Source organism: Alligator mississippiensis, chromosome 9 (genome assembly GCF_030867095.1).
Source record: "Alligator mississippiensis isolate rAllMis1 chromosome 9, rAllMis1, whole genome shotgun sequence".
Classification (NCBI taxonomy): Eukaryota; Metazoa; Chordata; order Crocodylia; family Alligatoridae; genus Alligator; species Alligator mississippiensis.
Window position 1 is genome coordinate 75,037,804 of NC_081832.1, and position 11,113 is coordinate 75,048,916.

Consider the following 11,113-nt stretch of genomic DNA (forward strand, 5'->3'; position numbering starts at 1 on the left):
GCCACAACCCAGAAAGAGATGGGGAGGGTGCTGGGAAGGGTGGCACATGCAAGGGCACACAGCGTGGGTTTGCTCGGTGGCGGCCGTGGGGTGGAGGTTGGCTACGCAGCCCCTGAGCCTGTTGCATCCCTGAAGGGCGAGCTGTGTTACACGCTGGATGCGTGTGTGCGAGCGGAAGCGAGCGTCCAGCTGCGTGTGAGAAAGCAGGCCCACACGTGGCCTTGTGGCTCAGCCTCCGCTCACAGAAGCACAAAGCCTCGCTCTCCGGGATGCGCCAGGGGACATGAGCGGGGGGTCATGCCCTGCTCCCCCCCGAGCCATGCACCCCTCGCAGACCCCCGGGAGCAGCAGGAAGCGAGTGACCTCTTCTGTGCAAGTTCCAAATAAAATGAACCATCTGTTTGGAGAGGCGCCAGGGTTATAAATACCGACTCCCCTGCCCCACCGGGCCCACGTCCCTCTCCCGCTCAGCTGCGCATGCTTCCTCCGCCTCCGCCTTCAAAACACAGACCAGGCCCGGGGCTCGCCGGGCTATTCCTGACAGCGAGGGAACTTGGAGCTGTCTGTGGGAAAATGTCCCGTAGCCTTAGCAGCTGCAGCCCGGAGCAGGGGCTGGGGGCTCACCTGGGGAGGGGGACGGGAGCAAGGGAAGGGGGAGGAAGGAGGGAAGAGTTTGGAGAAGCTGTGTGCTCAGCAGAGATGTGGGACGGAGCGGGGCCGTTGCACGGCGTGGCTGACTGCCCATCCCTCACCCAGTGCCCCGCCAGCCCCGTCCCTCCACCCAGCCAGTGCAAGCATGCTCCACTGAGAGCCAAAGCCGGGCTCAGCGGGGTGCCTGCACGGGGAGCCGTGACACCAGCTTCACTTGTGACCGGAGCTGGGATTTCCCGTCAGGTCTCCTGCAGCGCAAGGGCAGTGAGGGGTCGGTCCACTCCTCTGCTGGTCAGCTTGGAGCAGAGGGCCCCGGCGTAACTCCGCTCCCACACATGGCAGAGGACCGCATGTAGCCTTCCTGCGGTCGTCACCCATGTCAAGGACGGGGCAGAAAGCCCCGGCCTGGTCCGAGGTGCGGGTGGGTGTGGGCAGCGGGTGCTCTCTCCGGGAGGGCAATAGGGAAGGGGCATGCACAGTTCCTCCATGGGCCCGGCCGGCCCAGTGCTGACTCATAGCTAGCTCCAGCAGGACTTGGCTGGGGACGCCTGCCACTGCCCTGGCTCTAGTCATTGCAGCCAGCGGTTCCAAGCCACAGTCAGGCCCATCTTCTACAAGCCCAAATATACCGTCCTTCCCCTCCACAAATGCAGGAGCAGCTCGGCAGCACGAGGCAGCCCGGCAGGGTCAGCCAAACCTGTGGGTCCAACCCTGGCTCTGACACTGACCCCCTCCACGGCCTTCATCAAGTCACTTTGCTGCTTCCCCCCACTCAGTCCCTCCGGCGAATGCTGCGTGCCTGCCCTGCAGGGATTGCTAGCCAGTTGTATAAGACCTTGGCTCTGAGATGCCTGAGCACTGCCAGCACCAGTCGTTGGGTGCCCTGCCTTCGCAGCAGGCGGGCAGGGGCCGGTGAACTCCCGGCCTGGATGCGGGCACTGCTCAGAGGGGCCCTGCATTTCAGAGCATCTCGCTGCTCCTCCACTGGTCCTGCCAGCTGGGTGGGATCAGAGAGAGCAGGGATGAGAAATACTGCTTTGCCAGAGTATGCCACAGCCCAAGGCTGGCTCTGAACTCTCCCGAACAGCAGGCGGCAAGGGAGAGAGACCTGCTAAGTCTTTGGCACGGGCAGGGCCTGCTATCAGGGCTCCTACTCATCTTCCCCCTGCACCTCGAGGGTCCTACCTTATCTCAGAGCAGTTTTTCCATTGCAACCTCTGTGCTGGAGTTGGCGGGTCCAGGGCCGGAAGTGAGATACCACCCCGGTCCCTCCGGCTGGGCACTTGGCCACCTCGGGAGAGGGGAGCGGAGGTTTTTTCTCAGGCAGGTTTGTCAGCTGGCCAGAAAGCTGTGCTCTGTCCTCCCTTAGTAATTAAAGGGAAATGCCTTCCTAAGGCATACATGAGAAAAAAAAAAGCCCCTTCTCCCATGCGTGGGAGGCTTTCCATCAAAGCCCTCAGCTGTGATCAGCTCGGGACTGTCGCTGCCGCGAAGTCGAACCCAGAGCAGTGACTCCCGGGAGCCTCCTGCGTCCTGACGGGCTGTAATTATTTCCGAATCCGAAGGAGAGAGAGGCTCTGAGGGAGAGGGAAGGGGAACGGCAGCTGCTCCCCACTTACATGCCTCTGCTGATTTCCAGCCCCCCCTGCACAGACAGGCAAAAATGCCAAGCAAAAATGAAGCCCCGAGCCACGCTGGGAGCAGCTGGCAGGGCATGATCCCAGCACACGACGGGGAGCTGAAAACTTCCGTGAGAGGCAGGTCCGGCGGGGCAAGGAATCCCTGTGGATGCATTTGCTCCTCCAGCTGCAAGGGACTGGGGCTTAATTTGTTCGTTATGGGGCTTCTCGGCCTCGCGTCCAGGATTAGCTGCTCACCCGAGCTAGGGTCAGGCAGGAATGGCTTGGAAAGGCCTCTGGGAGCCTCGGCCTGTTTGCAGAGCGTCAATTGGGGATTAGGTGGGCAAATCCCAGCAGGTCGGGATCCAAGGGCTGCTCTGAACCCATGGGGAGGGGGCTCCCTCGCTCTCAAGCTGGGACTCAGGAGCCCGGCTGCTGTCCTGGCTCTGCCACCACACCGCTGGGCGGCCATGGGCAAATCACTTCACTTCTCTCTGCCCCTGTTCCCACCCCCCAACCACTGCTTTTTGAGGTCTGCAGGAACCCCAGTCGCAGACTGCACGGTGCTGGGCGCTGTACAGACACCGGAGCAAAAGATTCCTTGTGCCCCAAAGAACCGAGTCGGGTTTATCTCGACAGAGAGGAGCCTCCATCCCAGCTGAGACTTCCTAAAAATAAGGAACATCACGTGAAGGAATTGGGAAGAGGCGCTGGCTGGACAGATATCCCTGTGGCGCAACCGTGCCTGTCGGCCGTGGCTTGCAAAATCTAGGGCACGCGAAAGAGCATGGCAGGGAGCTGCAGGCAGAAGAGAGGCGAGGCAGGAGGGAGGGCAATGGAGCAGGAATGGTCTGATACGGCACCGAGAGCCTCTGCTGAGCTGCCACACGGACAGCGTAACACGGGGGTAGGCAGGGCAGGGAGATGGCAGGGGTTGGGCAGCACTGTCTTGGGGATGAAGCGTTGTTATGGGCTCTCTGGCTTGGCTACCCCCTCTCTGGGCCACTGCCAGGTAGGATGGCACCTGGGGGATTGGGCACAGTCAGGCCGGGCATGTGCAGGAGGGTGACAGTGTGGACAATTTAGCTTGCTCTGTGCTTCGGTGTAGCAAGGGGGGCTGGAGGCCTAGCCCACTGCTGTGCTAGCCATTTGGAGACCCCCTACCGAGCAGTGTCACAGAGACACAAATCATCCCAAAGGCCACTTCCTCTCTAGCATAAGCCTTCATGACCCAGGGATAGCACTGGACCACCCAACATCCCAGTTGGAACCAGTAGGCAGGAGGTTTCCTGCCAGTCTGAGCCGTGGTGGGAATTATTCCCATCAGCGCTGGTCCGCCGCGGGGAAGATGGAGCAGTGAGTGGTGCAGAAGGGAAGCCACGGACAGCTGTCCTGGGGGCAGGCAGATGGAGGTCGGCGGGGGCAGACCGAGGGGAAAGGAGAAGCCCATGAAAAATTTGGTGTCTGTCTTTTAGGAGACAGAGGCGCAGAGAGCATTTTACTCCCTGCGCTCCCTCGTCCCCACCATGCTCTCCCTGCCATGGGCTGCTGGGGGTGCCATGGGGTCAGAGGGGGACGGGGCATTGCAAAATGCCAGGATAGGGGTACCCACAGTGGGGCAGAGGGAAGGCAGGGGGCATTTCCCCTGCCTCCTTATAACAGCAAGGCCGAGAGGGCAGCTGTGATATACCCGCCATCGCCCTCCGCCCTGCAGGCATCATCAAAGCAGGAGTGAAGGGTTGTCCTGATGGATGCCACCTGCTACTACAAGCCTCCCCACGCGGCACCATGAGGCAGACTCCCCTCCCGTGGCCATGTGGCCCCGAGTCCAGCCAAAGCCCAGCTCTGTGGGAAGGGGCAGCAGAGAGGGAGGCACGCGACAACCCGCTGGGGGCATCCCAAGAGCCTGGCGCTGCCCCAGGAGACACCAATCCTACCGCTGGGCTGGGCTGGGCTGGGCTGGGCTGGGCTGGGCAGGGGGGAGCACCCAGGTGACAGCTCTGGGCTTATGCCCCAGCCGCCCGGCAGCTGCCCTCCTGTCTACCCTTGACCCCACCTGGGTGTGCAAGCCGCCCCTGTCCTGAAGACCCGACAAGTACCTTGGGAGGCACCTGAGCTGCGCTTTGGGGCTCTGGCTGCCTCCGTCCATCCGCTCTGAAACTTAACCTCCCTCCTCGGTCGCTCGATGGCAGCTTGCAGAGCCCCACCGGCCCCTCAGTGGGGAAGCCACTTCAGTGTCCTCCTGAATAGCCTGCCCAGGACGGGGATGGCAGTGGGAGGCACTTGGCTGCTCTGCAGAAGGGGGCTGGGGCTGGGAGGTGACACCCCGAAAGCCCCGGAAAGCCCCCAGCCCTGTACACAAGTGGCTCTTCTATTCCGCGGCCATTTCCGAGGCAAAGAATTTGAAACCGAGGTGACTTCCAATTTGCAAGGGGAGAATGCACCTTCAGAAAGAGAGGCTCGAGATGGTTTATTTTCTCTTGGCCCCAGTTCAGACAAACCCACAAGCAAACATATTTTCTGTATAAATAAGACAGTGTGTCTCGCCAGTTAAAGCAATTCAAACATGAATGTAGCGATTTAATTGGTGCCAATTACTGTGTCTCGGTAGCATTAAGATTTCAGTCACAGCCCCTTCAAGGGCTGGACGGGCCAAGGACGCCGGGGCAGCGAAGCGGGCGCGCAGGCGGGAGCAGTGGGACGCAGCCCGGCAGGGATCAGGCTCTCAGATCACCTGCCAGGCGGCTCCTCCGTGTAACCCCCGTTGGAGGGGGCAGTACGGGGGGTAGGGCTTGGGGAGAATAAGCCCCCTTCCCTACCCAAGAGGAAGCCTTTCCAGAGGGGCAGCTCCCTCCATTGAGGGCTGAGATCTTTGATTCATAGATTCATAGGTGTTAGGGTCGGAAGGGACCTCAATGATCATCGAGTCCGACCCCCTGCATAGGCAGGAAAGAGTGCTGGGTCTAGATGACCCCAGCTAGATGCATATCCAATCTCCTTTGGGGAAGGGTTTCCTCTTCTCCTGGGGAGGCAGAAGCCCAGAGCCGTGGGGCTGGCCGGAGCTGTGGACGTCACATCTAGTCCACTCCCCTGGATCGGCCCTGTCCGAGCCCTGCCGGACAAATCCAATGTCTAACCCACTAGCAAAACTACAGCCAGCCACAGGACATCATGCAGGTCCAGCCGGGGGCCCACGGCAGCCACCGTCCTGCTGTCGCAAAGGTTGTTAATGTATGCTGGAGAGATCCAAGGGAAATGGCCCCGGAGGAAGGCAGATAGGAGCCTTTCCGTCCCCCGGTTCTAGGGGCTTTGAGGTCCGTGCTTGTAATCTGGACCTGCGTCTGCTCCGAGGAGGACCCGGGCCGGGTGGGTCGCCTTGCGCTGAATGTCAGCGGCTCTTTCGGGCACCGGTTTTCTGCACGGGCCCTTTAAGCTGCAGCGCGCTAGCGCTCATCATTATTCTGAGTCTCTGACATTTATAGAGCTCCTTTCATCATGCTGGGAGGGAGGCCGCATCCAACCAGTAGTACTCGCTAGCAGCGGTGGAGAGGAAGGGCCGGCTGCTGGCTCATGCTCCCCGCACCCGTTCAGTGCCCTGAAGGAAGGGGCACGGCCAGCTATGCACCTCCTGGGCAATGAGCTCCCCCTGCCCTCAGCACTCCCAGTCCCTCCAGGCCACCCGCCGCCTGCTTCACTCAAGGCTGCACAGGCCCACTCGGTCTCCTCTGCCACAGCCCTCCTTTGTGACCTTGGGCAAGTCACTTCACCCTGCTGGGCCTCTAAAACAGAGAGGATCCTGCTCCACTGCCTATTTTGGCTGGGAGTTATTTGGGTCAGGTGTCACATCCGACTGCGCGCTTGGGGCTGCACACCCACAACTCGGCCTCCAGCTGTGTTGCAAACAATAAGCAGCGTTTTTGTGCCGCTCGGTTCCTGGAAGAGGGGGCAGCTCTGGAGACAAGAGTGCCTGGCGGGGGGGGGACAGTGGAGGAGGGCCAAGGTGCACTTGGCCTCAGGGAGCCTAATTAGGCATTGGGGGTGGGAGGAAAATTGAACTCGTTATGTCCTATTTGCCTGACCGAACGGAAGGAGCCTCCTGGAGCTGCTCCAGCCTCTCAGGGAACAATTCCCAGTTTACAGCCTCCCTCCAAGATCCTCTCCTGGGGACCCTGTCCCCAGGCTTCAAGCAGTGGAGAAAAAACAAATTTGCTCCCAGGAGAACACGTCCCAGTCCTCCCTTGCGTTCCTGATGTCCTGTCCCAAACCGAGAGCCAGGGCAGTCCCTGAGCTCTGGTCGACACTGGGACAAAGGCCGCCGTCCCCACGACAGCCCGTGGCACAGGCTATGGGCAGACTAGGCTGGTACAGCCATGAGTGGCTGACTCCAGACTTCAACTTCGTATGTCGGTAAGAAGTCTGCACGGCAAAGCCTCTGGACTTTTGTCCCAAGATGGGGCTGGATACTTCTTCCCTCATCTCCATGTCACCTCCCTGCTTGCAGGGCAGAGGCGAGCCTGTGATGCAGCTGTAGCTGGTAGGAGCCAAAAAGCAGGAGCAAAGGGTCATCCTTCTCCAGGACCCTGCAACCCAGGTCAGACCTGAACGGGGGAACTGAGCTCCCGTCACCAGGTTGCCGTCGGCTGCAGGCCACAGATCATAGACATGTAGGGTTGGATGGGAGCCCCGAGAAATGATCCAGCTCAACCCCTGCAAGGAGGCAGGTCTGATACACCTAGAGAACTGCCCTGGCCCATGGTCATCTCACCCGCTCATAAAAACCTCCAAGGAGGAAGGGTCCAGGTTCTCTAGCTGAGGATGTTTCTCCGACATCCAGCCTAAATCTTCTGTGTTGCAAATAAAATGATTTCTTTTTGTCATACATTCATAGACATTCGGGCTGGACCCCGGAGGATCATCGAGTCCAGCCCCTGGCCCAAAGGGCAGGAAGTCAGCCGGAGTCACAGGATCCCAGCAAGATAAGCATCCAAAATGGAAATCCCAGACGACAGCTCACTGTCCTCTCTACAACCTTTTACATAAGAAGGAGACTTCTCATATCAGTCCTCTCTTCTCTAGACTAAAGGAGCCTAGTTCCTTCACCCTTTTTTTTTAACACGTTCGTAAACCTCTCATCCCTCCTGCTGCTTCCCGCCGGACTCCCTCTTGCTTGCCTGCACCTTGTGTATCGTCTCAGATTCACCACCCGATGACAGTTCAGGCAGGAGACCTTTCTTTGCACACCATCCTCCTTTCCCATGGCTCTGGGGACACGTGGGAAACCGGGGCACTGCTTGCTGCTCTTCCCAGCCTTCCCCCTGCCCTGCCAGCTCTCACTTAGTACCTGGACATAGGGATAGTTGACAGGCGGGGGGACGGGGACTTCTCGTGTGGCAGCTGCTCGGTGATAGCTCTGCATGCTCAGACCTACCCCGAGAGGGAGCCAAGCTGTGTGGTCCCTTACCCTGCGTGGAAGAGAAGTCACCATGGCTGAGCTCCCACTTCTGGTGGGATAAGTGTGTGCACACAGGCAATGAGCGCAGAGCAGGTGAGGTCTGCAGAAACCCCTGGTTTCCACCCACTGAGCATGTGGGACCACGACTCCCTGCGGTGGCATGACTGGGGGGGTCTCTGATTTTGGATACAGACCTCAGCAAGGGACTCGGATGTCAGAGAGATGCTCAGCACTCAGGGTATAACAGGCTGGTTTTCCCAGGCGCAGGGCTGGAAGGGACCTCCCGAAGTCAGTGTAGTCCAACCCCCTGCTTCAGGCAGGATCACCCCTATCCAAAGCATCCCATAAAAACCATAATCTACGCTCTACACAAGACAACCATCAACAACTATCTTCAGCTGAGTGCCCCCAAATTGGAGGCACTCAAACACACCCACCTCCTCGGAAAACTTTGGCCTCAGTTTCTCACTCTCACAACTGCAAATGAAACACGGATTGTGCAGCGCTGCGCCCGTCCTAGGGCGGGTGACCGCCGAATGCCGTCCATTCAGCTCCCCAGAGGATTACCCTCAGTCCTTAAGGACCAAATTCAAACGGCAATACCATTCACCCCTTCTCTGCTGCCCACCTGAGCAGAAACACCCCACTGCTTAGCACAGGCCACCCACGCTGGGATGCTGGATGGGTGCTGGGTGCAAGAAGAGCCTTTTCCTCGCCCATTGAGCTGGGAAATGCTTCCACTCAAGGTTTGTCTTTTCAAACAGCAAAGGTGCAAAGCTCCCCTGCGAAAAGTCCCGGCTGGATGAATAATCCCCTCCAAGAGGAAGCTGGACAGTGCATCCGGGCCCCTTCCCGTGAGTGGGCTCAGAAGCACTAACTCATTCAAGGTCCCATCGCATGGCTCAGCCTCCTTTGGGGCTCTTGCCCCGACTTGATGGGCTTTTGTGGCCTAAAATTCACCAGAACACAGCTTTCCATTGAGGTTGATGGCTGTGAAAGAAACCTTCCACTTGGCCATGCTGCACGTATCCAGGCTACTCGGGAAGGAGCTCTCTCAGGTCCCGGCAGCAGCGAGAGCTCTGCTCCAGCTGCTTCCCCCCAAGATTACCCTGAGCCTCAAGCTGCAGCTCCACCAGAGACCCGAGCTGCCCCGTTCCCCTCCATGGGGACGTTATCCGCTAAGGCTCACCTGGACGCTGCAAGGGGCAAATTTCAAGTCAGGGAGGCGCGGTTCTGTGCCTCCCTGGCTAATGCAAGCACAGCAGTCGTTCACGTGAAGGCGCATGCCGAGGGCCACATGAAACAAGGATGGACGTAGCCGGGGTTGCAAAGGTCCCACTGAATGATGCCATGGACGTCCTGGGCAGAGGGACGCCTGTCTGCACAGGGAAGCCGTCCTCACGTTGCAGTCAGTGGGACCCAAACACAAGCTTAAATTCTTCCTAGAGTGAGCACCCGAGGCTTGCCAGCATTCACTTCCCTCCAGGGCCCCTGCAGACCTGTCACTGCCCTCGTGGGGATCTGCTGTGGGGCCAGCGGAGAGACCAAAGAGCACAACTGAGGAGCTCTCCCATGGGTGCCACCCTGCTCTGGGGAGCAAGCACAGCCCCGCCTTCCCACGGGGCCCTGACTAAGTGCCTTGGGGGTCAGCGCAGTACTCGCCAGCCGGGCACCCTCAGAGCTGCTTTCTAAGAGGCAGAGCCTGGGCCAAGGCACCGATGCCCAGCACAGAGTCCCAGTGCCCCCCCAGCTTTGCCCTCAGCCCCCACTGCACCTGGCACAGCGGGGGGCACTGGGACAGGAGCAGGAAGCGGGGCAGAAACCCCTTGGCTTCCCCCATCACCCCAGCCCTGCAGAGGGGAGGTTGGCTCTCACCCCGGGGTGGCACCCTGCTGCCTCTGTCCCACTCGGGGCTGCCTGCCCCTTCTGCCCAGCTCTGGGTGCAACCCCCCAGCCCCCTCCCAGGGTCACCCACTTCCCCCTATACAGCCAACTCCCTGGGGACTTGCATCACAGTCCCTGGGGACTTGCATTGGAGCCTGGGCAGACAGCAGGGTCCCTTTCCGCATTGCAATCCCAAACCTGGGGAGCTGCATGGCCGCAGGGATTTAACTGCAAGGGCTGGGGGGCGAGGGGGCACTCAAACGCCCTTACCTGGAGCCTGTGCGGCCGGAGCCCTTCCCCGTCTGGCCAGGGCTGCCCCCGAGCTCTGTCCTGCCTGGAGCATCCAGCGCAAGGGGCAGGTCCGAGCCGCCTCCCGGGGAGCAGCCCCTGCCCTGCCCTGCCTCCCTGGGCTGGGCTGGCTCTAGCTCTGCTCTCCGCGTCTGCTTTCAATTCTGGCTCTTTTCCCTGCCTCCTCCTTTTTTCTTTTTCCCTGGCTTCCAGCCCCCCTCCCATTTTTCCCCTTTCTCAGGATATGAGGGGATGTTTAGAGAATCCGCTGCCCACGCCAGCAGCTGACTCATGTTTTTATTCGAGAAGGCCTGTGCTCAACTGACTCCACACATTCCCTTCGGATCTTGGCTGGAGCTGGCACCGTGCAGGCTGAGCCCCTGGCAGCAGGCTGGGCCGGCCGCCGTGTTTCTCCAGCAGCCACCCGGCCCCTTAGGTGTGCAGCCCCTTGCGCGCGGGCTCGACAGCCCACCACAACGACTCCTTTGCTGGCACAGCCCAGTGAGGAAGGAGAGTACATTCTTCCAGGGTCAGGGACCAGGGCTAGCAAAGGAGTCCGAGTTGCCGGTGGGGCGCGGGTTAGCCCCCCGGCACCGGGAACCCATGTGGACACTGGATTCAAACAAAGGCCCTTTGGATCTGAGTCTGGATGTGCACCCTGAGCTTTGTGAAGGGAGATGAATTTGCAAAAATGCGGGGGGTTTCCCTGAGCGCCCCGGCGCAGGGGTCTGTCTACATGGGGATTAACCTATTGCACCTCTCTGGCTCTGGCAGCTTGATGCCATATCTGGACACTTTTTTGGGTGAGTTTCTGGCTTAGTAGAACCTTTTGTGGGTGAGTTTCTGGCTCCCTGGAGCTGGTTTCAGGCCCTGGGTTCACCAGGATATCCTGGGAAAGCCCAGACAATAAAAACATGTTGCAAGCATGTGACGACCCACTGAGCCGACCTGGGAAATGCTCACCTGGGTCCAGCATAGGTTAATGGCCCCTGGGCCCAGCGGGTCTTTGGCATGTCGTTACCCCGGGGAAATCACCCTGTGCTCTGCCTTAGGTTTCTCTATCTGGAAACAACTCTTCTCCATGTCTCAAACTGGACGCCAAACGACGCTCTGAATCCCGAAGGAGCGTCCTGGCGGAGAACCCCACAAAGCTGTGCTGGCAACGCTGTCCCAGGACATCTCCCCGGGCCAAAAAGCCCTTTCTAAAGCATCCCCTGCC

At 59.8% G+C, this 11,113-nt stretch overlaps 1 protein-coding gene across 3 annotated transcripts in view; it reads right to left on the bottom strand.

Annotated features, from left to right (window-relative positions):
• Window positions 1-10,054, bottom strand: part of PDGFRB (platelet derived growth factor receptor beta) — a 43,483-nt gene extending 33,429 nt beyond the window's left edge. For 2 of the 3 annotated variants that reach the window (XM_014597592.3, XM_019478530.2), the window contains exon 1: window positions 9,877-10,054. The gene's annotated coding sequence lies outside the window, so the exon portion shown is untranslated. Of the gene's footprint in view, window positions 1-1,836; window positions 1,964-9,876 lie in introns of those variants that run through there. The other variant, XM_014597594.3, reaches the window with a different exon arrangement.
• Window positions 10,055-11,113: the final 1,059 nt, after the last annotated feature.